This window comes from Petromyzon marinus, chromosome 6 (genome assembly GCF_048934315.1).
Source record: "Petromyzon marinus isolate PM22_M1 ecotype Great Lakes invasive population chromosome 6, UKy_Petmar_22M1.pri1.0, whole genome shotgun sequence".
Lineage (NCBI taxonomy): Eukaryota > Metazoa > Chordata > Hyperoartia > Petromyzontiformes > Petromyzontidae > Petromyzon > Petromyzon marinus.
Window position 1 is genome coordinate 16,674,988 of NC_133672.1, and position 26,872 is coordinate 16,701,859.

Below are 26,872 nucleotides of genomic sequence, written 5' to 3' on the forward strand. Positions count from 1 at the left end.
CTGCCTATGACCCCAAGAACACCATCCCCACCGTCAAACATGGAGGTAGAAACATTATGCTTTGGGGGTGTTTTTCTGCTAAGGGGACAGGACAACTTCACCGCATCAAAGGGACGATGGACGGGGCTATGTACCGTCAAATCTTGGGTGAGCACCTCCTTCCCTCAGCCAGGGCATTGAAAATGGGTCGTGGATGGGTATTCCAGCATGACAATGACCAAAACACACGGCCAAGGCAACAAAGGAGTGGCTAACGAAGAAGCACATTAAGGTCCTGAAGTAGCCTAGCTAATCTCCAGACCTTAATCCCATATAAAATCTGTGGAGGGAGCTGAAGGTTCGAGTTACCAAACGTCAGCCTCAAAACCTTAATGACTTGGAGAAGGTCTGCAAAGAGGAGTGAGACAAAATCCCTCCTGAGATGTGTGCAAACCTGGTGGCCAACTACAAGAAACGTCTGGCCTCTGTGATTGCCAACAAGGGTTTTGCCACCAAGTACGAAGTCATGTTTTGCAGAGGGGTCCAATACTTATTTTCCTCATTAAAATGCGTTTTTCTGGATGCTTTTTGTTGCTATTCTGTCTCTCACTGTTCAAATAAACCTACCATTAAAATTATAGACTGATCATTTCTTTGTCAGTGGGCAAACGTACAAAATCAGCAGAGGATCAAATACTTTTTTCCTTCACTGTAAGTGTGCAAATCCCCAGCTTGGTGATTGACGGTCATCACACCGACGCAAAACCACGGAAAAGAGCCGCTCGAAATCAGGCTCCATTCACAGATGATCGTGCCTTCATTCTCGGGAACAGAGGAGGAGATGTGGATGATTTGGGGAAAATATGTATGTATGTTGAACTTCTTTCGCACTGTACGTAGCCAACCGCACTAATCGGAGGTGCGGGGGAAGGACAACAAACTAAACACAAAACGCATTTCTAAAGAAATTCGTTTTAAATCGAGATTTTAAAGTGTGTAGGTCCAGTGGCTTCCAAATATCAGAAGGGAGAGCTTTCCAGAGGGCCGCAAAAGGGCATCTGAAGCGCGTGCGGCGCACAAAACGCAACCGTCGGCCGCGTCGCACCGTCGCAACCGCCGTTTGGGATCTGGAAAAATCCAAAAAGAGAGCTTGTCGCTCGTGCTCGGAGACCGTCACACGTGGCTCATGCGACGCTCAGGCGCGGGCGGGCGGGCGGGCGCGCGGCAGGAGGCCCTCGGCGAGCTCTCACGCGCGGCTCCGAGCGCGGCACGCGCCCACTCCACGTGCGTACGTGGGCGAAAGTTAGAGGCAGCTAAAGCCACGGTCATTACCGACGGGGTAACGCTCTCTACCTCCACTCCCACTTGCCCCTAGCCTCTGGTGCACAGAAAAAAAGAAGGAAAAAACCCCTCGACAGATGAATCAATGGAATGAGCGCGCGAATATTAACAAGTTGCACAAGAGCTTGAGAAAGTGGTTTGCATCCAGTGCAGTTAAATTGGGTAGCAGTGGAGAACAAGAGGCAGTGGCAGAGGATAGGGTGGGTGAAAGGGGGGTAGTAGAGAAGAGGCCATAAAACTATTCAAAGCTTTTACGAAACACCAACCAGACATTCTCACACTCTAAAGAAATACTTTCTTTCACTCATCCCCCTACAACACACCCATCTACCCCCTACCACACACCCCTCTCTCCCTTAAAGCACAACCCCTCAATCACCTACCACACTCCCCAGCTACACTCCCTCCCTCACTCCTCTACCACACTCCCCCCTATCACTCACCTACCACACTCCCGCTCACTCCCCCCTCACTCCCCTACCGCACTCCCCCCTCACTCCCACCTCACTCCCCCCTCACTCCCACCTCACTCCCCTACCGCACTCCCCCCTCACTCCCACCTCACTCCCCTACCGTACTCCCCCCTCACTCCCCTACCTCACTCCCCCCTCACTCCCACCTCACTCCCCCCTCACTCCCCCCTCACTCCCACCTCACTCCCCCCTCACTCCCCCCTCACTCCCACCTCACTCCCCCTCACTCCCACCTCACTCCCCCTAGCTCCCCTCCCACACTCCCGCTCACTCCCCTACCACACTCCCGCTCACTCCCCCCTCACTCCCCTACCACACTCCCGCTCACTCCCCTACCACACTCCCGCTCACTCCCCCCTCACTCCCCTACCGCACTCCCCCCTCACTCCCACCTCACCCCCCTCACTCCCACCTCACTCCCCCCTCACTCCCCTACCACACTCCCCGCTCACTCCCCCCTAACTCCCACCTCACTCCCCCTCCGCACTTCCCCCTCACTCCCACCTCACTCCCCTACCGCACTCCCCCTCACTCCCCCTAGCTCCCCTCCCACACTCCCCCTCACTCCCCTACCACACTCCCCCCCCACTCCCCCTCACCCCCCCCCCCACTCCCACCTCACTCCCCCCTCACTCCCCCCTCACTACCCCCTCACTCCCCTACCCCCCCTCCCTCAATCCGCTACCACACATCCGTCTCTGTGTTGTTATAACTACCATGGTTATTAATAAAGCATGATTTGCAGAATTAAGATGTGTTTGTTTTGTTTTCATCGACTGCAACGTATTACTAAGCTGCCTACACCTTTAATGACATTGCTAACATTACGGTGTGAAGAGTCGGTTTTAAGTCATACATAAAATAACACTTCGGCTGCGATTTTTAATCTGACGGATGCTTTCAGTTATACTTTAAGAATTAGCTATCATACCTATCCCATAAAAAAAGATATTCAAAATATTATCAAATTAGCTTTAGCAGCTTTCAGCGGCTGCCACAGTAGCTGCTAAAAGCAGCTACTGTGGCAAAATTCCGTTTGAAGCTTTCTTGAACGTAATAGGATTTAATAGTACAGAAAAATGCCATTAAACACCAAAAAAAAAACCCCGCGTGAGGCTAAATGCAAAGAGGCACAGCAGGGCGGACTGCCCTTCTTAGAATCCGGCAGCCCGTGTGGAGACAGCCGCCAGGGCCCTCCGCCTCGACCTTCGCCGACACAAGAGTGCACTCGCACCACACGACCCCCCTCTCTGTGGAAACGCAACGAACGCACAACAGACAACAATTCGCAACTTGCTGTTGTCGACGGAGCCCTCCGATCGTAGCGCGGGGGGGGGGGGGGTGGGGAGTGGTGAGGGGTTGGTGCAAGAGAACCTCGTCAACGAACGGCTGCTGTCTGGCGCGACACGAAGGGTAGCGGCGCTTTTTTATTTACTCACGGCTCGGTCTGCGGCGGCGGCGGCGGTGTCCGTGAGGACTTTACGCTGGGGCCCCGCACCCGTCGGTCGCCCGGTCGCCCCCCCGCCCCCTCCTCGCCTGGCGAGCGGCCAGCGAGTTTTTGATCTCAACCCCGAGCTCCTCGGACGACGGAGACTGCGCTCCCGTACGCCATCCCGCTTCCTGCCCAAACCAGGTGTGCTAATGCGCTCAACTAAAGGCTCTGTCCCTCCAACTGCCCCCCACCCACCCCCACCCCCTCAACAGATTGCTATCTGCAGGCGGGTTTTTTGTTGTTGTCCTTTTTTTGGTTTCCTTTCCTGCTCTCGCCGGATCCCACCAGCTGGAATCTCTATTCGCCTTCAGCCTCGTGCTCACACTGTGCGACCAAACATGCTGTCGGCACGTCAGTCTGCAAGAGCGCTCCGCAGCGGAGTTGCTCGTTTGTGATAGTGACGACAAAGCAAACCTAGAGCACTAATCTTCCTGGTCTATTGTTCTCCCCAGCTAAGACCCACACGCACTGACATACACACACAGACACTAACCTCTCCCTCCCACACACACACACAGACGCGCGCGCGCGCGCGTAACGCGCACACACCAATGCTTTCTAAAAAAAAAAGATTCTGTTTGGGTACAAGCTGTGAGAATCCCGGCCAAATCTAGCCTCGACCTGGCTTGGTCAGCTCAAGCAGCAAACACTGACACGCATATGTGTACAACAAAGACAAAGATCCCCCGAGTAGCCTGAACAGACTGTTGGGGCAAGTGCTGTCCGCGAACACCTATGAAGGCCGGCACGGCACACGACGGGGGTGGGTGCCCTAAACCACGCCCGGCCGCCTTTGCCTCCCTAGTGACGATGTTTACACATCGTCCCAGGTGCTGATTTTAGTCCACCGAGGCTGGGCCCTAGAATTGGTTCAGGTAATCGTCGCTGTTTGTCCGTGAGCGGGAATCCAATTCGGGTCGCCGGTTTCGTAGCACAAAGTGACAACCACTACACGCACTTATTCATGCGCGTAGGCATACATACGCTCGAACACACACACACACAGAGAACACAGGGCAGTAGAGACACGCATGAAATATAGGGAGCAAAAAAACTTCGCATGAATTTTAAAAACAACGATCGTGCAGCGGGCGGCGGATGAGTGAGCGAGCGCGTCCCGCGTTCCGTCGCTGGCGCTGGGAGCGACATCGACGCGTGGACGTCCCCGCGGATGAAGGCGCGGCTCAGCCTTCCGCCACCACAGGCTGGCACTTGATTGATGCGAAGGAGGGTGCATCGTGTGGTGCCGGGTGCGGTGTCCACGCCAGTGTCCCGCGGTGCGCCTCGCTTCCCTGGCCGAGAAGCGCTGGCGTTACCGGACGGGGGCCCAGCGTGGTGGCAACCCGAGCGGCACCCGGTACCTGGAGCCGCGCCACCTGACCGCCGGCGCCACGCATCCCCAAACCCACACCTTGCCGCAGCTCGATGTGGCTAAGCGCTGCCTCATTACGGCCTCTCCGCACGCATCTTGCACCGTTGGCCCTGAGCCGGTGGTGGGAATTCCGCATTCTCACGACGGGAACCCAGCCTCTATGCAAGAACACTGCTGTTGACTTCCCACACCGTGGTGCTTTTGTTTGATGAACGAGGCTCGTATCGCGATGTGGCGAGACTACGACAAATCACGCGACGCAAGATCCACGATAATCCTCTTCGTCTGTTTGCGCTAAATTATCAAACCGTCGCGTGGTTATCATTCGACGTTTTTTTTTATTTCTCTTTAAACGTTTTGTTTCCCGGCACACACACACAAAAAAAAACATATACTCATTGCGATACTGTACGAGATGAGAAAGTTTTTTTGTTATTCTCGCCTCGATGACCTGGGTGGATTCCTGTCTGGCTGGTTGCCCCCCCCACCCACCACCACCACCCGTTTCCGAGTGCGCGCGTGCGCGCACGTTCTGTGAGCAGACGTCATCCCGCAGAGCCGCCGCGTCGAGCCGGTTTCGTATACGTGCAGACCTCGCGCGGAATCCTCTCGCTGGCCGATACATCCACCGTACGCTCACGAAGCATTACGAGCCGAGCGAGAGCACGGAGTGAGGAAGGCCAGGGAGGCCAGTGGTGGGAGAGGGGGAGGGCGAGGAGAGCGAGAGAGAGAGTTATAAAGGGCATGCAACGGAGAGGGAAGAGAGAAAAACGGAAAGAGGAGAGTGGGACTAGGGGGAGCGAGGGTTAGAGGTGAGAGAGAGAGAGGGGGACGGAGAGATGGGAAGGGAAGTGGGTGAGGTACAGTGAAGGGAGGAGAGCGGGCAGAGGAATTGAGAAACATATAGAATTAAAGACAAAGCGAGAAATCGAGATAAATTGCGACATTGTACAGAGAAAGCAAGCGAAAGGTAGAGAGATAAAGGGAGGGCTCTCTATATAATAAAAGGGATCACGGCTGGCTGGGAGGGATGGACGGTCACGTCCAAAGGACGTAGGGTTGCTCGTATTTATGAAAAACACTCAACTCAATAATTAATCAAAGGTAAACAAACAGCAATCGTGGATTAAACAAGTGCTTTGCTAAATGGGTTTTTGTTTTCAAAATTTTAAATTGCAATATTGCATTTACATAACGTCATTTTTGTAGTTTGTTAAATCACGTCATTATTATTTGTATAACTGACAGCGTGTACGTTATGAACGTTACACATTGTAATGATCTGAAATAGCTGAATTGCAATCAGCTGAATCGCAATTGTTTCTTGCTGTGGTTGTCACACCTGGTGACGGACGCTTGTGTTGCGCCCGAAACGTCGTGATTTAATTTATTTTATTTTATACCTACGTGGCTTTACCGAAAAAAAACAAAGAGTATGGATCCCTGCAGTCACGAAAACTTGAAATCTACGTAGGCTTTCGCGACCAATAACCCAAAAAACACCTTTATTATGGATAAACTCAAAAAGCAGTTATTTTGGTGGGTACTATATGACTCTTTTCAGTCATTTGTGAATGGTATAGTTAAATCAGTGCAATCTCATTCGACTGAAACCAAGGCCACAACGGAGAAGTACAAATCTTTACCCTTTGGCTCTTTCGGTAAAGTCACGTAGGTATAAAATGAAATAAATCTAATTTGACAAAACTGGACGTGAAGCCAGGAGCAGAGTATGGGCTATATAAAGTGTCCACAGTTCCATACTTGTTACTTTACTTTCATTAACATCCATGTCAATTAATGGCAAGCCATGTGATAACTAAGTAGACAATTGTGCGAAAGAGATGGGATTCGAAATAATGGTCAAACGGGTGTCACTTTTTCAGCGTCTCGCACTCCGCAGTATTTCACTCACCCCACGTGTCTGTGTGCGATTTGTGTGCGCGCGTCTGGGGCGTTTGTGTAATTCGTCATCGTTGCATCTTGCATTACAATATTTTAAAGATAAGTAATATAATCAACCAGAGCTGTTTTGTTGAGGCCAGCAGGTGCCCTGCAGTGCTTGTGTGTGTGTGCGCGCGCGTGTGCAGGTATCGCTGCGTAAGCTAAATGCCGTGGTCAGCGAGGCTGTGATGCGTAGTTTTCAGGGAACACAATGTGCGTGTAGCGCTCAGTGTCCCACAGAGCCAACGAAGGGTCACGGGTGCTGTAGAGGGCACGCGATGAGGGTGGGCGGTTGCTGGGCGGGGGTGGGCGAACGACATCGAATGGGGGGGGGGGGGGGGGACAAGCCCGGGAGCGCTTTCCCCTAACCGTTGTCGAGCGGCAATCACTTCACGCTCAAATTCAGGGAATCTCACGCAAGAGGGCGCCCTGTTCGTTCTCGCTCGCGAACGCCACTGAGGTGGGGGGGGGGAGTACCGTGGGCTCGAGCCGAGGAAAGGAAGGCACGGCACGAGGCAGCGAGCTCGCCGCCGTGCGTTAGACCGCAGCCTTGGCTCGCGCGCGCCAGGCGACCCCGAGAGCCGAGCCGCACCACCGAGGGGGTCACTGCCGCAAAAACCGCATGCCACGGGTAAAACGGCGGCGCGGCGTGGGGGGGGGCGGTGATGGCCGCTTACCAGCAGCAAGCGCATCCCGTAACGAGCGAGTCGCCCATCAGCCTGTCATCCCCTTGGTAAATGGCTTACAGAATCATAAAAACACACTTTTGACCGCTAATAAATTACTGCTGGGCTGGAGGGGGTTGTCAGCTCTGCCAATCCGTAATGGATGGGAGCAGTGAGCGCTCATACGCCAGCGCAACAAAGGCACAAGCGACGGCGCTGATTGAACGGAAGCCCAGCCTACAGGGGTCCGCTTGGCATGATAACGGAAATATTTTATTTACCACAACTGTTTGACAAATTGGTCTAACATTCATATTTCTCGTGTAACATAAGAGGGCCTTTCAATGGATTCCATTTTACTGCCTTTGAAATCCATCACTTAGGGACAGTGCTTAATCTGTCCCTTAAAGTTTCTCAACAGAGAGTCAACACAGGTAGTGTATAAAGTACGATTTCGTGCTCTCTGGTTCTTTCGGTAAAGTCACGTAGGTATAAATACAATAAAAGAGTATGGATTTCTGCAGCCACGAAAGCTTCAAATTACGATTTCGTACTTTACAAAGGGCATTGCTTTCCTTTAGGTAATACACAGAGCCCCTTACACGAGATATTTGAATAATCAAACCTCTCATTCTGCTCATGCATGAATGTTGTTTCTGAGCTGAGGAGCTGCACTAGGTTTGGCGTTATCTGTGTGGTTGTGTACCCGTGGCTGTGTGATCTGCACCGTTAAGTTTCCACGATGTGAGCCTCCACCACTCGGATTCATCACCAACCGTGATCTATCCACTGCTGAATGAAGGTCTCCACCCCACATTTGTGCCATGCCTTACGGTCCCGCGATGCCACAATTCATTTCGCTCCTGTGCATGAACTCATCCAATCACTCCATCTCTGCAATGGACATTCTCTCTGGCATGTTCGCGCCTTTGGCTGCCATTAATTCACCAGTCTCATCAATCTGCCATCATCCCTTCGAGCGATGTGTCCGGTCCGAGGCCCACTTACTTTCCTGAACAGTCAATACCGTGTCTCTAATTTGCATTTGTTTCCCGATCCGCGTGGGGTTTGCTTCTGTCTCTCGGTCTAACTCAAAGCATGCGCCTCTCCATGCTCTGAGCACTTTTCAGCATTTCTTCCGTGTTTATCTTTCTGATCCAGGTCGTGGCAGATAATAACCCGTGAGTCGACAAAGATGCGGGACCAATGGAAATTAACGACTGGTAATACTGCAATTGAATAACTTAACACAATTCAGACGATGTCTGCGGCATTTACAGTGAGGGAAAAAAGTATTTGATCCCCTGCTGATTTTGTACGTTTGCCCATTGACAAAGAAATGATCAGTCTATAATTTTAATGGTAGGTTTATTTGAACAGTGAGAGACAGAATAACAACAAAATCCAGAAAAACGCATGTCAAAATGTTATTAATTGATTTGCATTTTAATGAGGGAAATAAGTATTTGACCCTCTCTCAATCAGAAAGATCTCTGGCTCCCAAGTGTCTTTTATACAGGTAACGAGCTGAGATTAGGAGCACACTCTTAAAGGGAGTGCTCCTAATCTCAGCTTGTTACCTGTATACAAGACACCTGTCCACACAAGCAATCAATCAATCAGATTCCAAACTCTCCACCATGGACAAGACCAAAGAGCTCTCCGAGGATGTCAGGGACAAGATTGTAGACCTACACAAGGCTGGAATGGGCTACAAGACCATTGCCAAGCAGCTTGGTGAGAAGGTGACAACAGTTGGTGCGATTATTCGCAAATGGAAGAAACACAAAAGAACTGTCAATCTCCCTCGTCCTGGGGCTCCATGCAAGATCTCACCTCGTGGAGTTGCAATGATCATGACAACGGTGAGGAATCAGCCCAGAACGACACGGGAGGATCTTGTCAATGATCTCAAGGCAGCTGGGATCATAGTAACTAATAAAACAATTGGTAACACACTATGCCGTGAAGGACTGAAATCCTGCAGCGCCCACAAGGTCCCCCTGTTCAAAAAAGCACATATACATGCCCGTCTGAAGTTTGCCAATTAATATTTGAATGATTCAGAGGACAACTAGGTTAAAGTGTTGTGGTCAGATGAGACCAAAATGGAGCTCTTTGGCATCAACTCAACTCGCTGTGTTTGGAGGAGGAGGAATGCTGCCTATAACCCCAAGAACACCATCCCCACCGTCAAACATGGAGGTGGAAACATTATGCTTTGGGGGTGTTTTTCTGCTAAGGGGACAGGATAACTTCACCGCATCAAAGGGACGATGTACCATCAAATCTTGGGTGAGAACCTCCCTCCCTCAGCCGGGGCATTGAAAATGGGTCGTGGATGGGTATTCCAGCATGACAATGACCCAAAACACACGGCAAAGGCAACAAAAGAGTGGCTCAAGAAGAAGCACATTAAGGTCCTGGAGTGGCCTAGCCAGTCTCCAGACCTTAATCCCATAGAAAATCTGTGGAGGGAGCTGAAGGTTCGAGTTGCCAAATGTCAGCCTCGAAACCTTAATGACTTGGAGAAGATCTGCAAAGAGGAGTGGGACAAAATCCCTCCTGAGATGTGTGCAAACCTGGTGGCCAACTACAAGAAACGTCTGACCTCTGTGATTGCCAACAAGGGTTTTGCCACCAAGTACTAAGTCATGTTTTGCAGAGGGGTCAAATACCTATTTCCCTCATTAAAATGCAAATCAATTTATAAAATTTTTCACATGCTTTTTTCTGGATTTTGTTGTTGTTATTCTGTCTCTCACTGTTCAAATAAACCTACCATTAAAATTATAGACTGATCAATTATTTGTAAGTGGGCAAACGCAATAAATCAGCAGGGGATCAAATACTTTTTTCCCTCACTGCAAGAGTTTGCATGAAAAGCATTTAAAATGTAGCCGTGTTTATTTTATTTCAGGTGATACGGAGATCTGAGGTAACTAAAATTAGATGTGATTTGTGAGATGGAATTTCACGTCACTGTCTCTCCCTTGATTCGCTGAGCTTGCGACTGGCAGGTGAAGCAACATCCACTGTTGGTGTTGTTTCCTTTCATTCCAGAAGCCTGTAAAGTTTTAAACTTCTAATACCTGCTACATTGCTCAATATAGAAAATCATATATTTTGTTATATATATAAATAGTGGTGAGCATTGTTGTGTCCGGTCGCGCCTTTAATCACGTATTTTATGTTACTGTTTAGGTTCGTCAGTTTGTGCTGATAAAGCGTCTTAGTCTTGCAATTGCAGCCTTATTCCGCCTGCTTGACTGTGTCCCAAGATGTGAGCACTGGGCCGGCACCAACAATGAATAGCGGCCTCGACTTTATTAAGTGACCGCCATGCACAAAACAGGTTGTCTTAGGCTTTGGACCTATGTGGTACAGTCGGTAGGGGAAAGTGCAGCAACATCCATTGTTGCACTGTACTTCTTTGCTCCCACGGACACATTTCGTGTCTGCACAAAACCCAACTGAAGTATGGTCAAATGACCCCCATGACCAGCAAGACATGGAGAGGCCCTCCTCCAGCATTGGAGTGACTGAAAATGCTGTACATGTACATAGGGCCGTGTATCATGGGCTCACCAATGCGCCCTGCACTGAAAGACCAGCAATCCACACGGCGGAAAAGGCAGCACTCCGTTTGCCAACAGCGACCTCCTCGCCGGCCTCTAATCGGCCTCATCTAAAGTGATCACTGAATGGCGTGGACATTTCTCCATGTCATAAAATGTAAATCCCCCTCCCCCAACTCCCGGCGCCCCAGTCGCCCACAGGAACAATGCACACAAAAGGCCAACGTGGTTGCTCTTTGAGAAGCGTCACGAAGTGAGCACACGAGGGGTTCGCCCACTTTCTGAAGAAAAACTAAATCTGAATATATTACGTCATTACGTCTCACTAAGAAGACGCATCATTACATTCCTGCACAATGCATTACCTGGCATTACAGATTAAATGTTTTTTTTTACATGAAGCAAACTTGCAAGGTAAGTTACGTGAACTGGCGATTAACAAATTACCAATCTTCAGCAGTGCCGAGCAATTGTTTAAAAAGCAAGCGCTTTGGTTTCTCTGGAGGTTTGTCAAACGCAACCCGTATTGCCTACTCGAGTGTGCATAGGTAGCTCTTGTGTGGCTCTGCTTTGAACGGAGCCAGCATTGTCCGAGCGGCTTCCAGATCGCCGGTCGACCACCAGCGAAGGTTGAGCACCACGAACCAACTCAACTTGCCACCGCTAGTTTCTCGAGTGCCGAGGTCAAAGCCCCCGACCCCTCGAAGCCACCGCTCCCAAAGCTCACTCCACACACACGCCATCACATGGACCCTTCCCCATTACATCTTCATCTCACTCCTCATCCCTGCCAGCGGAATATTAATTCGGCTCAAACACGCACCCAGCCGCGCTGGTGGCGTGCCCAGGCTGGGCTGAGTTGCTTCGCTCTCCTGCCACAACATTTACAACTCTTGGAATGTTTTATGCGCGCCGTGACTGGGAAATGCACGAAAACACAGCTGTTTTTATGGCTCCCGTTAGAGGCGGTGTGGCTGCCACCGCTCGGCATGCTAAAATAAACAACGTAAACTAAGGGCGAGGAGACGCGGAGCGGTGCCCCCCCCCCCCCTCCCGCAGCTCGCAGTGACAGCCGCGTCGCAGCCGCTCGCTCCGCACAGCGCCGCGGCTCCTCAATCACGGACGGAGCCGCGCGCGCCGCAGCGATTACGGCGTCGAGGCTCCGGCCACCGCGCGCGCGCGCGCGCGCGCCGACTGTGAGATTCCATCTGGGCAGTCAGATGGCATGATCGGCGAGAGACCTGCCCACGTGTCGTCACATCACACGGCGCCAATCTGGGGCCATCGGGCTTCCACTGCTGCGCCGTCCCCCCCCACCACCTCCCCCCTCTTTTAAAAGCCTATTAAAGGACTCCCGGTGTGGGCGCTTCCCGAGTACATTGTGTAATGGAAAAGTTAATTTATGGCATATTACTCCCATTACTGTCATTAATACGAGCGGAATCGGTGTGAAATTAAAGGCTGAACTTTGGCGGTGCGAACGTCGTGCTCGGATCCACATGGGGACAGGGCCTCCGGCATGCGCGATGTGTAATTACCTTCCCGTCCATTTAAAATTTGGCTCCTTTGTTGACTGTCAGCACCGCGAAGCGCTGCGGCATCCAAGGGGCCCAACTTATTTCTGCCTTCAAAACAACTGCGGATTTCGCATCGCGGTCCCGAGCCAACCCCCCCCCCCCCCCACCGAACAGTCGCTTGGGTAAAACAAGCACATTAACATTCACATACCAAACTCAGTAGCTGCAGAGCTCTGATATAGCCTGAGATCGTTATAGTGAGGTCCAAAAAATAATAATTTGAACACTGTACTTCGTTGTTATTAGCAGCAACATTAAAGAAACCGTTCATCACTTCCTTTATCCTAACACTCACAAAGCAGAGCATCCCTCTGTTTTGACTGATAGACCAGTTAACTCATGCCCTCTGATATATATCTGAGCGCGTTTGTGCTTTCCATCACGTCCTTAAACGGCCTCGACTGAAGCCAAAGCACAATTACTTTGCGTGAGGAATAAAAGTTTTCACGAAAGGACTTACGCATTGCTTTGCAGAGGCACTTAATGTACGACCAGCAATGGAGACCTTCAAATGGCCGCGTTACTTTCATATGGCAGACATTCGCCCGAATTTTTTACATTAATTTTTTTTTTGCAGAATATAAACGGGCATGAAACGCGTGAATTTTTTGGGGGAGTTTGTTTCATGTTTGTCAAGTTTGTGGAGAAGCGAACGTGCTGGGCGTCGGACCGTCATCACCACTCGGGCTCTTCAGCTGATCACTTGCCGGATAATAACCTTCGATTTAAAGCTTTCGTGACTGCAATGATTCATCTTCTTTGGTTCTTTCGGTAAAGTCACGTAGAATGAGAATAAAATAATAAATTGATCAAATAAAATAACACAATAATATTATCACGACGTTTCGGCCACAACACAAGCGGCCTTCATCAGGTGAAGGGACGAGACTGTCTGGTAGGACAGCGCTGTCCTATTTTATCAATTTATTATTTTATTCTCATTCTACGTGACTTTACCGAAAGAACCAAAGAGGATAATAACCTGGCCTCCGTTGACAACGAGAGAACAGCAACAACAAAAAAACCCCAACGTGCCGAGGTAAGGCAACGGGGACCACGGTGAAGCGTGACAACGCTCTGTCACGACGGGGGCGAGATGCAACGCGACAGGAGCCGCGAACGAGGACGGCCCGAGCCGCGTGCGCGTGCGTGCGTGCGCGTGCGTGCGTGCGCGTGCGTGCGCGTGCGTGCGCGTGCGTGCGCGCGCGTGCATCAGCCCCAGGCTCGACGACTGCCCCCCGCGCGTCTGCAACACCCGCGCCGCGGCGCCGCGCCTTCGCGCGCAAAACACGGGGCGGACCGAAAATCCGGTGCAACCTGCCGAAATAGCTCGCCGAGCAGCGTCCGGGGGGGGGGGGTGTGGGGGTGCGCCGGGGTCGCAGCAGCCGTCACATGATGATGTAGCGGCTAATTTCGCGGATTCGGTCCCGGTAGTGTCCGGCGGTCGCTGGAGAGCCGGAACCGTGCAGGACTTTCATTAAGTTTGCTCCTGGCACGCACACTAATACGTCCCTCCATACCATCCTCTTATTTGAAACAGCACTACGAAACTTTGTGTGTGTGTGTGTGTGTGGGGGGGGGTGGGGGTGTTTCCCCTGTCTGTGTGAAATGTAAAGCCGGAGCCGTGGACGCTGGAGGGTTGTTTACACTGCTCGGGAATGTTCATCGATATCAACTTGTTGCGTAAATCTCGCGCGCAGAGCACGGCACTGGGGCAGGCGGGCGACGCTGCGCCGAGGCCGATCCGCTGACTTTGTTGCATCCCGCGCCCAAAAACAACCGCGGCGACATTTCACGCCACCGCATTGTTGTCGCAATTTATACGGCCCCTGTGAGTAATAATAACTGACAGCTGTGTAAGTATATGTAAGGCTGGAAAATAATTTTAACAAGTACTAACCAGGACCCAATGTCTGTGGTGCAGGCGCATCAAAATAACGTAATCAGCGGAGACAGCCTCGAGCAAAGCGCTTCACCCGCTACTTTAATATTCCTTGATGACAATTAGGGTTTTCACCGGTTAATCCAATCAAACTGAACTGATTTGGCACCAAAGGCACAGGTCGGGGCAAAGGAGCATGTGGCTAAGGGCCCTGCGTTCCGACACCTGCGTGATTAAATGCATTCATTAATTAACAATGAAAAATTATATACTCAAAATAAACTGTAACAATCAACAGCGTTAAAGGATTTAAATATTTAAAACGCTCACATCCTTTTTTTAATCCTATAATTTTCACATGGCATTTATGAAGATAAGCAATCAGCAGGCGGGAGGCCAAATTATGCTAATTCATGCGTACGTTTTCACTGTTGTGAAGCCCAGCTAGACACCCTTCAGAGAAGACATTTTTCATCAGCACATAAAATAAATCCTTGCCACGGGACTATAGAAGCCCGTGGGGAATCCCACTGTGTGGTTTTGTAAATTGGGTTTAAACAAACAGCGGTTCATCATAATCGGGGGGGTATTTGCCAGCAGAGCCGTGGGGGGGGGGGGGGGGGGGGGTCTGGGGGAAGGGGCTCCTCTCATTCTGTGCAATGGGACGGGAGTAGCAGCGAGGCAGGCGCTGAACTGTACACTAATCCCACGCAGCATGCCGTTGATGGCGTCTAAACTCCCCGGGAAAGGGGTGGGGGGAACCACACCCCTACTGTGTAAACAACCACGTATTTTAGACTATTGTTTAAGATGCAGGGGGTGTGTGGGCACACACGCAGTGACGGCCCACATTAAATATTGCTGCTGCTGCTGCATCTGGACTATTTCACCGAAAATATCCGAATGCTCCTGTGGTCGTTGCACACTTGCGACATTAAGGCGCGTCGTCATTGGGAGTCTCATCGCTGACTTGGTTGTTCTGAGTCATTCACTTTTCCCGTTGGTCACAGTGTTTGTCATCAATATGACCAAATCTGAACAAGAAAACACGGCCACCGCCCGGGGCCCGACGCAAGGGCCAGAACGTGCGATGCCACCCTGCCTAGCCTCCAAAACCAACGAAGGGAGGACGTGAAACCCATCATGGAGACCCAGATATGAGACAACAACATCATCATCATCATCAACCCGTATAAATGATTTAGCCCGGTCACGCGGCCCTGAAGGCCCTCGCCACCACAAAGACCTCCCTGCACCAAATGCCATCGTGGAGATCGCCTGGGCCCGCAATCCACGACAAACATTGCCCCTTCCACTGCACACCAGCCACCTGGTAGCGGACAGGGTTACAATCGCACCAAGATGATACGACAGGGCACTGATAAGAGCAGACGCGAGGGCAAACACGACAAGCACAAGCGGTCCGTGTTAGTAACAGGGCGTAGAATCCTACAAAGACGACTGTTGGATATGTTACAGGGCTGACAGTACGCTGGTCATGTTTTACCTGAAAGGGGCACACAATGTGCTTTTCCAGAGCCCGCGAGCATGTGGGTAAGGCACTGCTAGACGATGGGCCGGGGAACTACCAACAAAAGCAGCCACGTGAACCACACATGATGAAGCAAGTAGTCAATATAGAACACTCGGAACGTGGAGTCCTGGCTTAACAACATACCCTTGAGCGTTAAATCCAGGGACACACTGCACGTATGCTTGTCGTGTTCTACAAAACGCAGAGCGTACGAATACAATTGGCTGCGTTAAACAATTCCAGCACGGGAAGGTCGGTTAAAAAGTGCGTTGCTCATGCAAGAAGGCTCACTGTTCGGGCCAGCGGTTTCTGTTCTATAATTGTCTGGCGATGAGGGATATCCTAAAGGCCCTGTGGGCGGTTGCTGTGGTGGGAAGGCGCATATGCAGCTCGGTCACTGACGGCCAGGGCACGGTGTATGGGTACGAAAGGATAGCGATCTGACAACGATGCATCGGTTTATATGGATTTCAGAGATATAAACACGTGTATAATATAGATGAATGGAAAACTCGCTTAATAAGAATGGTAGAGAGACTAAGAACCCTCTCCCACCACTCTGGTGACATTCAAGTTAAAGCGCCTTGGGGGACAGGATAGACGTGGATCGGGGGGTTGTCTTGGCTGTCTGCTGACCAGAAAATACCAACTTTGGCCCCTTTAAACGGATGAAACAACGGACTAAGAGGTTAATTAATCGGGAATCAATGATTCAATTGGTAAAGAATTGATAGGGAGGGTTGAGTGGGTATTTCTACGGAGAAACGGACTTGAGATTAGGTGTTGGAAGGAGCTCTTCGAGGAGGAGACCCGGAAGCTCCTGGCAAGTCGTGCGAGGGAGACGGGGGAACTGGGGTTGACAGCACGTGGCGAGGTGGCAGTTGTCATGGCGGTGAAGTTGAACAGCGTGAGGGCGCTGGGGGAGATGGGGTTGGACATGGCTGAATCGAAGCTGTGGTTGAAGTTAGTCGTCTAACTTCCCAATGTCGTTGCATTTGTTCCATTGTGGTGGACATTATCTTGCAAGGTTCGCTGACTCCGACTGATGCTTCTGTTGTTGTGGAGTAACTCATGCAGTCAGTTATGGTTCTAGGATTTGGTGTTACATGTTATTTATGTAGTTTATTGTAAAAATTCGGTCACAGTCCCTGTGATCACTGTTAGGTTGCAATTATGGCTTTATTTTTTGGTGATTTCGAAAAGTTTTTTGGTTTGGCCATGTTTGTTTTGTAGTACTGAGTTAGAATGATGGCCTTAATCTAAGTTTGCTTGTGGTTGTTGTTGTTTGACTTGCATCCCACTGGGATTTTTTTGCACACAGCGTTGGTGTACGGTGCTTTTTCAGGAATGTTTTGCTGTTTTTTTTCATGGATTTTCTGTTTGCACAGTCACAAAGTCACTTTAAGATGCTTTTCTTGTTCGTGTTTTTTTGTTTGTTGTGGTTGCACCCGATTCAAGAGCCGAATGGCTCACAGGGCTATACCAAAAATAAATAAACTGACACTGAAAGACACTATCGACACCACAAAAAGTATGAGTTACCCACAATGCATATGGGGTGATTTTCTTTCTCTTTACACTTTAAATAACAAATTAAGGGGAACGTAAGGTGCTTTGTGCAAACGGCAAGGCAGGGTTTCCCAGCCTCGCTCTCTGCACGCATTCACAAAGGGAGAGCCGCAACACAAAGTCCCGCGGACCGGGTAACAACATCAGGAACTTTCGAGGAATTGCAAGATATTGTTTTGCAGTCAGTTTAACAAGGCATGACAAAAACCCCAGCTTGGATACCTTTTTTTTTACGAGATTGCTTTCAGTTTAATAGTCGCTGTTATGTTCACCTCGTTACTTACAGCGCTGCTTTGCCAAAAAAGGTTCTTGTTATCTATTTACAGCCGCAATACCCGAGCAGAATTTTATTGTCCTCAGTGTAATGAACATGCAAGCAAATACAACAACACAACCAAACCATTGTGTTGGGCAATTGTATTGCAAGAATCCCGAGTGCCTTTAAACATCACCTAATTTACACGATATGTTTCCTGTTAGAAACACATCACGCAGCTATATCCGGACGCGTGTCATTGCCGCGTAGCAGAGAGAGAGAGAGTGTGCGTGGCGTTTTGTTGTTGTTGTTGTTATTATTAAAAACGCCATGTAAGATTTCACAGTCTGCTCGAAGATTACAGAGCACCCGATCACAATCTCGCCGTGGCGGCGAGACATCCTGATCCTCGTCGGAGCCGGATGAACAAACCGATCGCGGGTTGATCGCAACGGCCCCGCATCGTGAGAGCATGAGGGCCCAGCGATACCTGGACCAGGGCAGAGGGACTCCCTCGCGCGACAGCCACGTGACAGGGTCAACAACGCTGGTGCACCGAACTGACTCCAACCAACGCCGATTCGTGTCCCACGCTCGTCACCGCTTCACAAAATAACGAGCGACGGCGTTGTTCGCGCGGCCAACTCGTCTCGAAACCCTGCGTTCGGTTTTTTTGACACCCGGGCGACCTTGATTGAGAACGCTGAGCCGAGAGCGCAGTGCCGGCTGAGTAAGAGGTTTGTCATGCAGCTGTCAGAAAACGACTCGCCATAGACGGCGCTGTGTGTGGATGACACGGTGATCGGGAAACTAAAAAGGTGAAAAAGAGGCCCTGGCAAAGCACCGGTGGTTAACACTGGGGACTGGGATAGCATTTGGATGGCTTTTGACTCCCACCACCAAAACCCCTTCTTCTCATTGCAACAAACCGTGGACCTTTCAGATTGTGGCCGCTCTTCATGTGCCGCTGGCGCGTGGCATTTCGCTCTCTCGCGTCGTTGCCTGCCCTGCCGAGGGCGCCTGAGGCCCTCGGCAGGGCAGCAGCCGTGAGCAGGGCACGCGCACAACTTTAGTTTCCGGTTTACAAACCAGCGTAAACAGTCGTAATCGCTATGAAAATGGGGAGTTTTATCGGGTTTTGCCTGGAAAGCCTGAAACGTTATCCTCCCTTTGAAACGACGGGGTAGGGGGGGGGGAGTTAATGCGCGCCTTTGTGTGGATGGTGGTGCTTTACGACAACCACAAAAAGAGTCGGAGTGAAGGAGTCTGTAAAAAAAAAGTCACTGGAACGTGTTTGTCCTGAGGGAACAATGGCTGCTCAGAAAGCTTTATTTAGCGTGTCTTTTGTCCACGGGTTAGCACGGGAAAACCCACAAGTGATGTCTGTTCGAGAGCCCATTATGTTTTAATTAACTTTGAAAAGCATTGCATAAATCGCTACCCACCGACTCCTCGAAATGCGTCATCTCGTTTCTGAAGTTTTCTCATCCACTCGCAATTAATTCAGTGAAATGATAGCAACATGCGTTTATATCACGGGTGATGCCGATGTAAGGAGATAAGTTAAACATGTATTAACACGAGGATATGAGACTCCCGGATGTGGCCTGGAGGTAAATGCTCTGTTAGCGAACTGAGCATGCACTAGGTTTTTCGAATCCAGCTGTCAGCCACCCATAAATTAAATCAGCTTCTCAAGTGTAGCGAGTCGATGGTCCCAACCTGACCTCGTGATCAGGCTGAGACAGTCGACGATGCAAAAAACATAATATTACATTGGCTTTTGTACTTACTTCAGCTTATTGATTATTTCACACGTGACAAGTAGTCTTTGCACGGCGGTTTTTAAAAGGCACACAATACAACTCATCAAGTCAATGCTGCAACGAACATACACACGTAATTAAAAAAAACGTAATAACAAGGTTTTTTTTAACTGTTGTTCAGAGGATACGAAGCTCTCAATGTTTTAGCCAACTGTTCTTCTTCCTGAAACAAAGTTGTTCACAAAGAGAGAGTCTTAAATAGTCTTGGCAGGTGACGTTTGGTGGTGTGTGGCGTCAGACTATTAACTCACTGGGTGCAATGAGTCGTCAGCGTTTTAATGTGTGCTGGACTGCACCCTAGACATTAATATGCATTCCACATATTGCAATTCAAAACGTGTAGGAATGCAGAAACACACTTTTTGTGGGGGCCGTTTGTTCTTCAAGAGGCGTGTTCACATCCACGGTCACATTAATCCGCAACAACTCTAATCAAACAATCACATTTGGTCAATGTGTTAGATGTCCACACAGCGAGTCAACATCGTTATATTTCAAGCAGACAGTCCGCATTTTGGCACATCGGATGCATTCCAAAAACAATGAAAGCGCCAATGACTCGGCGCACAACAGTGAGTTTCCATCAACTTGTACCACCCACCACCCGACTTACTCCACCTAACAAGGCCATTTAAGACTCTCTCTCTCTCTCTCTGCGCGGAGTTCAGGCCAGTCGACAGTAACATCCAGCTCGTTTTCCGACAATATAAAAAAAACAAGAGAAACAATTTTTCCCTGTTATTTTATATAAGCGGTGGGCTTCTCTCGTGGATAAAGAGGGGGGGGGGGGGGGGTGGGTGTCTGTCGAAGCAACCTCAGATGCAGTTGTGTGAACGTCATCCTCTACGGCCATTCTCCCAACTGCTAAACCGACGAGAGTTCCAAAAGGAAATTCCGTTGTCCCTTGACAGTGATCGCACAATTAGAATGCAGGACACTGCTATAAATCATCACGCGTGCGCTCTTCCCGCGGACGCTCGCTGTCAATTCGCTGGCACGGGTGGTGCACTCAGTGCGGCAGCAAAGCTCACAGGTCACGTGCATGAGAGGACAGGTGATCAGAGACGGAGGCCAGGGCAGGCAGGTACGCGAGGTGTCGGCTGCCGACTGCAGAAGCCATTAGCCCAGAAAGATACATCGATGCTCCTTGGCGGTGCGTATCGATCAGAGGGGAGACACGGGGCACAGCAGGTGACGCTGGACAGATCGGTTTCAGGTACAGGCTACATTAATTTATAGCTATCATATTAAGCTGACGCAACGAGATATTTTTTTTTATGTACACAGTTACATTGATGTTCAAATGTAGTTTTGTCAATAGGGTGGTGAACAAAATAAATCTACGTAAAAATCGGGGCTTTTATGTTGAACAAAACGCCACTGTTGTTTGTGCAACATGAAGCGCCTACAACGTTACTATAACAACAATTACTGAAGTGCGCTGCGACAAAACGGATGCTGCGAGAGACGGTGATACATCTGCGTGCTTATCAACCGGCTCATCGGCGAACTTCAGAGCAAGCACTGCCTGCTAAGCGGCCCGAGCCAGATATATCGCGGTAGCCGGCAATCTTAAATTGTGACGGGTGTTACGCTGCCTCGGTGTAACAAACGCACGGCTCCGTGTGCAAATGAGGCCCTCTCCAGTCAAAACATCTGCACAGGCACCAAACAATTACTCTGGCGCGCAGGCCTGGCACCAGGCCAGCGGCTCGGAGCCGCCGCCACTGCTCATCCCTGTAAACGTTCCGAACACGGCACTTTACACGGCTAAATTACCAAGTGACGGAGCAATTAGAGTGGGTTACAAATAGCACTAATTTGTTCTCTTACAGCACGCAGTGGGTTTTATGTTTTATTCAAAAGTGACATCTGCGCTGGAAATTATAGCAACACGTCGAGAAAAGGCAGCGGATCAAACCCGTCACGTTTCGCCGGGATCCTGCGCGCGCCATGTGCCGTGGTATTTCCCGCGCGAGGACACGTTAAAAAAAATGTTGTTTATAAATATTTGCACTTTTCAGGCAATAATTATTTATTAAATACGTCCCCTTTCAAGATGCCTTGCCTTTTGAGCGAAACCTCAATCGTCGCAACACGGTGCTCTGTGGCTACAGCGAGGGTGAAAGGATAACGAATGGCGCTGTAGGGCTGGTCACGGCTGGGTCTGGGGAGAGGGCAGTTCGCGAAGCAAGAGTGAGTTGGGTGAGCCTGCCACAAGACTCCACCAGGGCCTGCTTTAGTCACCCGTCATTCACAGCCCTGCCGCGAGCACGAATAATATACTTGTTGTCGCTGTTTTGTTTCCTGTGGAAGTAATTCTAAATTGATGATATTGGCAACAAAAAAAACACAATCAATTCTCTGCACAAAATGAAAAATTTACTGTTAAAGTCCATAAACTCTAGATTATGATTTGTAAAAAAAAAAACCTGATAAATTATTCAATAGGCCATCTTTGTAATGTTTCCGCGGCTGGTTTAATGGCATGACTTACATCTTAGTTTAATCTGTTGAGTAATGAACAACCTGTCAAACAAACTGACATTTTTCAAATGAAAAACATTAGTTTAATTTTCATTCATTAATAATGTGTGTACACTGCTGTGAGATGAAATATGAATTTTTAATGACGGGGTAATAAGTAACATGTATGAACTTTAGATATAAATGCACAAATTTCATCTCGTCCCAAAATAGTATATTTGATAAAGGCTGTTGCTCACGAAATATAACCAAGAACAAACTGTTTCCCGGCCAAATTTTCTTTGCTAATATAAACCATATTAATTCATAATGCAGCCTGCCGCCGCTGGGATGTGTGACCGCGCCACGGCGAGCCCCACAGAATGAAGATGAATGACACGGGTCACAATAAGTGTTTATTTTAGGTCTCCGCTCCTCCGCTCGGCGAGAGACCCCATTGCATCGCTCGCACGACCCTTCACACCCCTCGCCGCCCACAACCGCCCTCGCTCGCTCTCCACGGCGACCCCCCTCCCCCCCAACTCCCCTCCGTGATTCCACCTACAGAAAATTAACAAAACGTGACTTTTGTTGACGATGTTGGCGGTGTGCGGCCGTCAGCCGAGCGGATGCGCGACTCGAGGAAAAGCCCCAGATGTGTCTTCCGCGGTGCCCTATTCACATCCTAGTGCGCACGTGAGAGACTGTGCAGTTCTACAGAGCACCTGTGTGTGCATGAATATAGATTTGACACACTGACGTATTTAAATGTCTGTAAAACAACGTAACAATATAGTCTTAATTTCACCTGGATTACGTTCAAAGCAAGGGTATAATTCACTCCGTATGAAAACATTTGTCGAATAGTTTCAGTGCGTTAAGCTGATGTATTTCATACAAACCCATGACAATGCTCTTTTGTAACGTAACTTTTTTGCAGAGTAATGCAAGTGAAAGTTGTACAAGTGTAAAACTACCAAAACACATAGCTTGCTTAAGACAGGTAGAATTTTGCAAATAATTCAGTGGAATACAGCACTGTGTCTCTGCAAGAGGTGTAAGGGCTGCAGACAAGAGGTCACTGTTGAATTTGGGCCTGGGATGGTCTGGACGGGAGCAGCGATCCAAAGGCAATGATGCAGGTAGCTGCCCTCACAAGAAAACTTGTATCATTAAAATTGAATTTTGTGTGAGCGCCTCAGCCCAGCCAATCCGTCATCAAGCGGAATATGAAATTCCATCGGATTTGTCTTAATAAGGCTCCTCCTGCCGCTCCTGTCTGCCGCCGCCCGAAATGGGCTTCACGGTAACGACACGGAGCGAGCCGGCGCAGAGCCCTCAAACACGACTGCCTAATTCCCTTCTCCGGCATGGAATATTTTTTTTTAATATAAATTAAGGGAAGAAAGGTGCACTTTTTGTACCTGCCCAGGGCCCTTGGTGAAACAAACCCCCCACCCCCCCCCCCTCGGCTTGAAACAAATCCGTGCGGTGAGTGCGACAGTTTCATTACTGTTATAGCGTCTTGCTCTTTTCAGAATTTTCCTTGTTAATTTTTGCTTCAGAGCAACAGTGACCTTCATTGGTTGCTCCGAAGCTGAGATAACAAGTGCCGAACCGTTGGCGCCCACGTGCATGTTCTCTCCCGCACGCTTTTGAACCCTTAAACCCCGAGCGTCAAGACAATTGCTGTGATTAGCATACGAGCACCACTGATGTCCTGATGGTCCCAACCCGGCAGTCGTCACACGATCCCACTCAGGGAAATGGCCGCATGGCACAGCGGTAGGCCGCCGCCGCCACCGCCGCCTTTATCGGCTTCCCTCGCAAGGGACCGCGGCGTTCTTCGAGACTTTAAATATGTCCGACACGCCGTTCCGACAACGTTCAAACGAACCGAGCAATTCTCCCAACAAGCCGCATTAAATCCTGCCAGAATCCAGAATGAGAGCACCACAGTTAATTAAAAAAGCGCACATTGCGCAATTACTGGGCCGGCAGCACGAAACTCTTAAAAAGGTGAAGCCATGAAATGCGAGTCGTCAATCAGTTTTATCAAACGGCTAGAATAAGCTTTCAACATTTTCATTAGCTTCAAAAGGCTATAAAAATGGATTTTAATTTTTCCCTGACCTGAAAATGGGAAATTGTGGGTTAATTCGTAATAGCGACCCCCTCATTTCCTTGGGGGACGTGGCGGATGGGGTGGTGGCGGGGGGCTGGGGGGGGGCGCTGGGGCTTCCCGTAACAGCAGGTGAGGGTTGAGTTCGTTTTGGCCTCCGACGACCCGCCGACTGCTGCCACGGCCGCCGCGGCAACGCCTCGGCGGCCGTGGTTCAGCGTCGCGTGCGCGCGCCGCGATCCAATCCCGTCAACGGGAAAGGGGCGACCGCGCAGGCGCCGTTTTCCCGTTCTGGGATTGGGCAGTTAATCTAAAATTCGCCTTCTTAGGCACTTTAGACGGTGGCAAAAAAAAAAGCTTTTAAATGCAAAAAAAAACCTCTTAAGGTGTTTCGGTCAAATTGAGATATTCATCAAAATCAGGGCCAATCAGTGGATTAATCTGTTACCCAATTATGGGGACAATCAGCGTGGAGTTCCCGACTGCTTTATAGCCACATTACAGCTCACGTCGGAGGACTCGGGGGGGGAGGGGGGAGGGGAGTAAATAGATTCTGGACAAATGCCGACTATCAGAAGGCGCAGACCCAAAAAATGAGACTGACCCAAAATTTACGGGCACTGCCGAACGCATTAGCGGCGAAACGTTAATCAACGTGACAGGAGAACAACGGTTGGCCACGCTAATTTTATACCCTACTGATTAGGGCCTTTTCTCCCGTGTTGTCCAGGCTCCTTCACTGCAAGTTTGCAGGAAATCACTCATTGTCTCGCCTCACTTTCCCTCAAGTATTTTGGATCTTCATATTCCATTTGTTCCGTCTGTGTGTCCGACTGCATTTCAATTTGTTCAACTGTGTTTATATATGTCAGTCTACGTTGCTGTCCATCTTTCGCTTTGTCTTTCTTCATGACCCTTATAATATTTGCAGCTGAAACTAATTTCCCGAGCAGTATTTTGTCGATCCTTTGTTGTAGATTTTTTTTTTTAGAAGACAATAAGGTATCAAAACACCATGAGTGTAACAGAGGAAACATGGTCTCCAATGTAAAATATATATGTCGAAACGTTGTCTTACAAACACTGCATTTTCAGAGTTCCATCAGCAGTAAATGCATATTTTCTTGCGTTATTTAATCGTGCTTGTTTGAACTATCCTTTGACATTTAGAAACACTGTGAGGCACATCTTAATGAAAATAACATGAATAACACGCAGCACACCATCTTCTTTCAAGTTGGCTTTAAAATGTTAGTTTTTATTTAACTTGAAAATTCTTATTCCTCAAAAATAATGTATTATACGGTGCAACACTTTTTTTTTTCTCATCAAATGTTAATTAAACATAAAAGTTTAAAACAGGTACTTTGTAGAAAGCACGTCAGATTTATGCCAAATGACAGATAAAAGAATACCAAAATACATCACAGCTCAACAAGCCATTTAAAATGTTAACCATAAAAATATGATGCACTTACTCGTGCTCAAGTCAACTTCACCCGAGCGCACACGAGCACGAATTTGTTTGTTACGTTTCCTCGCACAGCAATCCTCAATATCCGTCGGCCACCAACAGTCTTTCCGGCATTCTTCCAATGCAGCTGTTTTGTCTTTTTTTTTTTTAAAGCTTTCACATTATTACGGCAGCCAGGGTTGGCATGCCGGACACGTTTCTCTGACACGCCACCATAATGAGCGTGATACATTTCCATATTTAAAGCCATGGCAGTGGGGAAAAGAACAAAGGACTCAAGAATCAAGGTGTGGGAAGCAGCAGTATGAATGTCGGGTGAATGTGTGGGCGGAGATGCCCAAGGGGTTTTGGGAGACTTTGTGCGGCGTAGCCCACCCGGGATTTCTCAGGAACGGCTCTCGGTGGCCACCCACGGTGTGCAGGCCGGCCCACCGACAGCCTGGGCCCTGTGGTTCAGCTGGTGCCGCTTTCCGGTGGCAGCCACACGAGGAACACGTGAGGCGTGGCTCAATTTAACCCGGAGCTGGCTTGGGCTGAGGCTCTGGAAAATAAGTCCCTGGTCCTCGGGAGATTGTGGGAAATATTCCACAATCGCCCGAGGCTACTCCTGGTCAGATGTGTTGCTTGAGCATGGGAAAGTGGCACGAGCGTGCGCTGCACGGTGGGACACCAGCCGGCGGCGCACACATGCTCTAAAACCGTGTTCACGCTCACTGTTCCCGCACCTGGTGTCACACCGTTTGTTCATTTTACGAACAAGAATAGAGAAGACAGAGCTCCCCGCTTATTGTCAGCAGGTTTTTGCATGTCAGCAAAAAAAAAAAACTAGACTTGGATTTTTTTGGAACTTGGATAAGAAAAAAAAATGACCAATCAATAATGGGCATAACTTGCATCCAGACAGCGTGAACGCAGAGCCACACACAGCATAAATACACAGCGTGAACACAGAGCGTGAATGCTCACAACATGATACACTACTCATCCACCCGCGATGAAGCCATGGCATGGCACTGGCGCGTGTTTTTGGGGTGCAGACACTTGTCCGGGTTGCTTTGTTCTGCTCGATGGCTGCGATGCCTTGCATCGTCTTTCTGAGCACTTCAAATTTTATGACCGTTTAAAGCTACAATCAGCACTCGGCATGTGCACGGATGTACCTGCACAATTTTAAAAAACTGCACTCCAACATTTTTCCTCATTCAAAATTAATATATTACATTATGTATATTCCACATGGATCTTATCATGAATCATCAATCAAAGGGGGTGGTCTCATTAAAATATTTTCTGAATTTAATAGACAAAAGCTATACATTTTC

At 49.3% G+C, this 26,872-nt stretch overlaps 1 protein-coding gene across 2 annotated transcripts in view; it reads right to left on the minus strand.

Moving 5' to 3' along the window:
• Positions 1-26,872, minus strand: part of ESRRG (estrogen related receptor gamma) — a 113,916-nt gene that overhangs the window by 66,991 nt on the left and 20,053 nt on the right. Inside the window, exon 1 of one of the 2 annotated variants that reach the window (XM_032947669.2) lies at positions 3,233-3,430. The exons of the other annotated variant lie outside the window; for it this stretch is intronic. The gene's annotated coding sequence lies outside the window, so the exon portion shown is untranslated. Of the gene's footprint in view, positions 1-3,232; positions 3,431-26,872 lie in introns of those variants that run through there. 2 annotated transcript variants of the gene reach the window in all.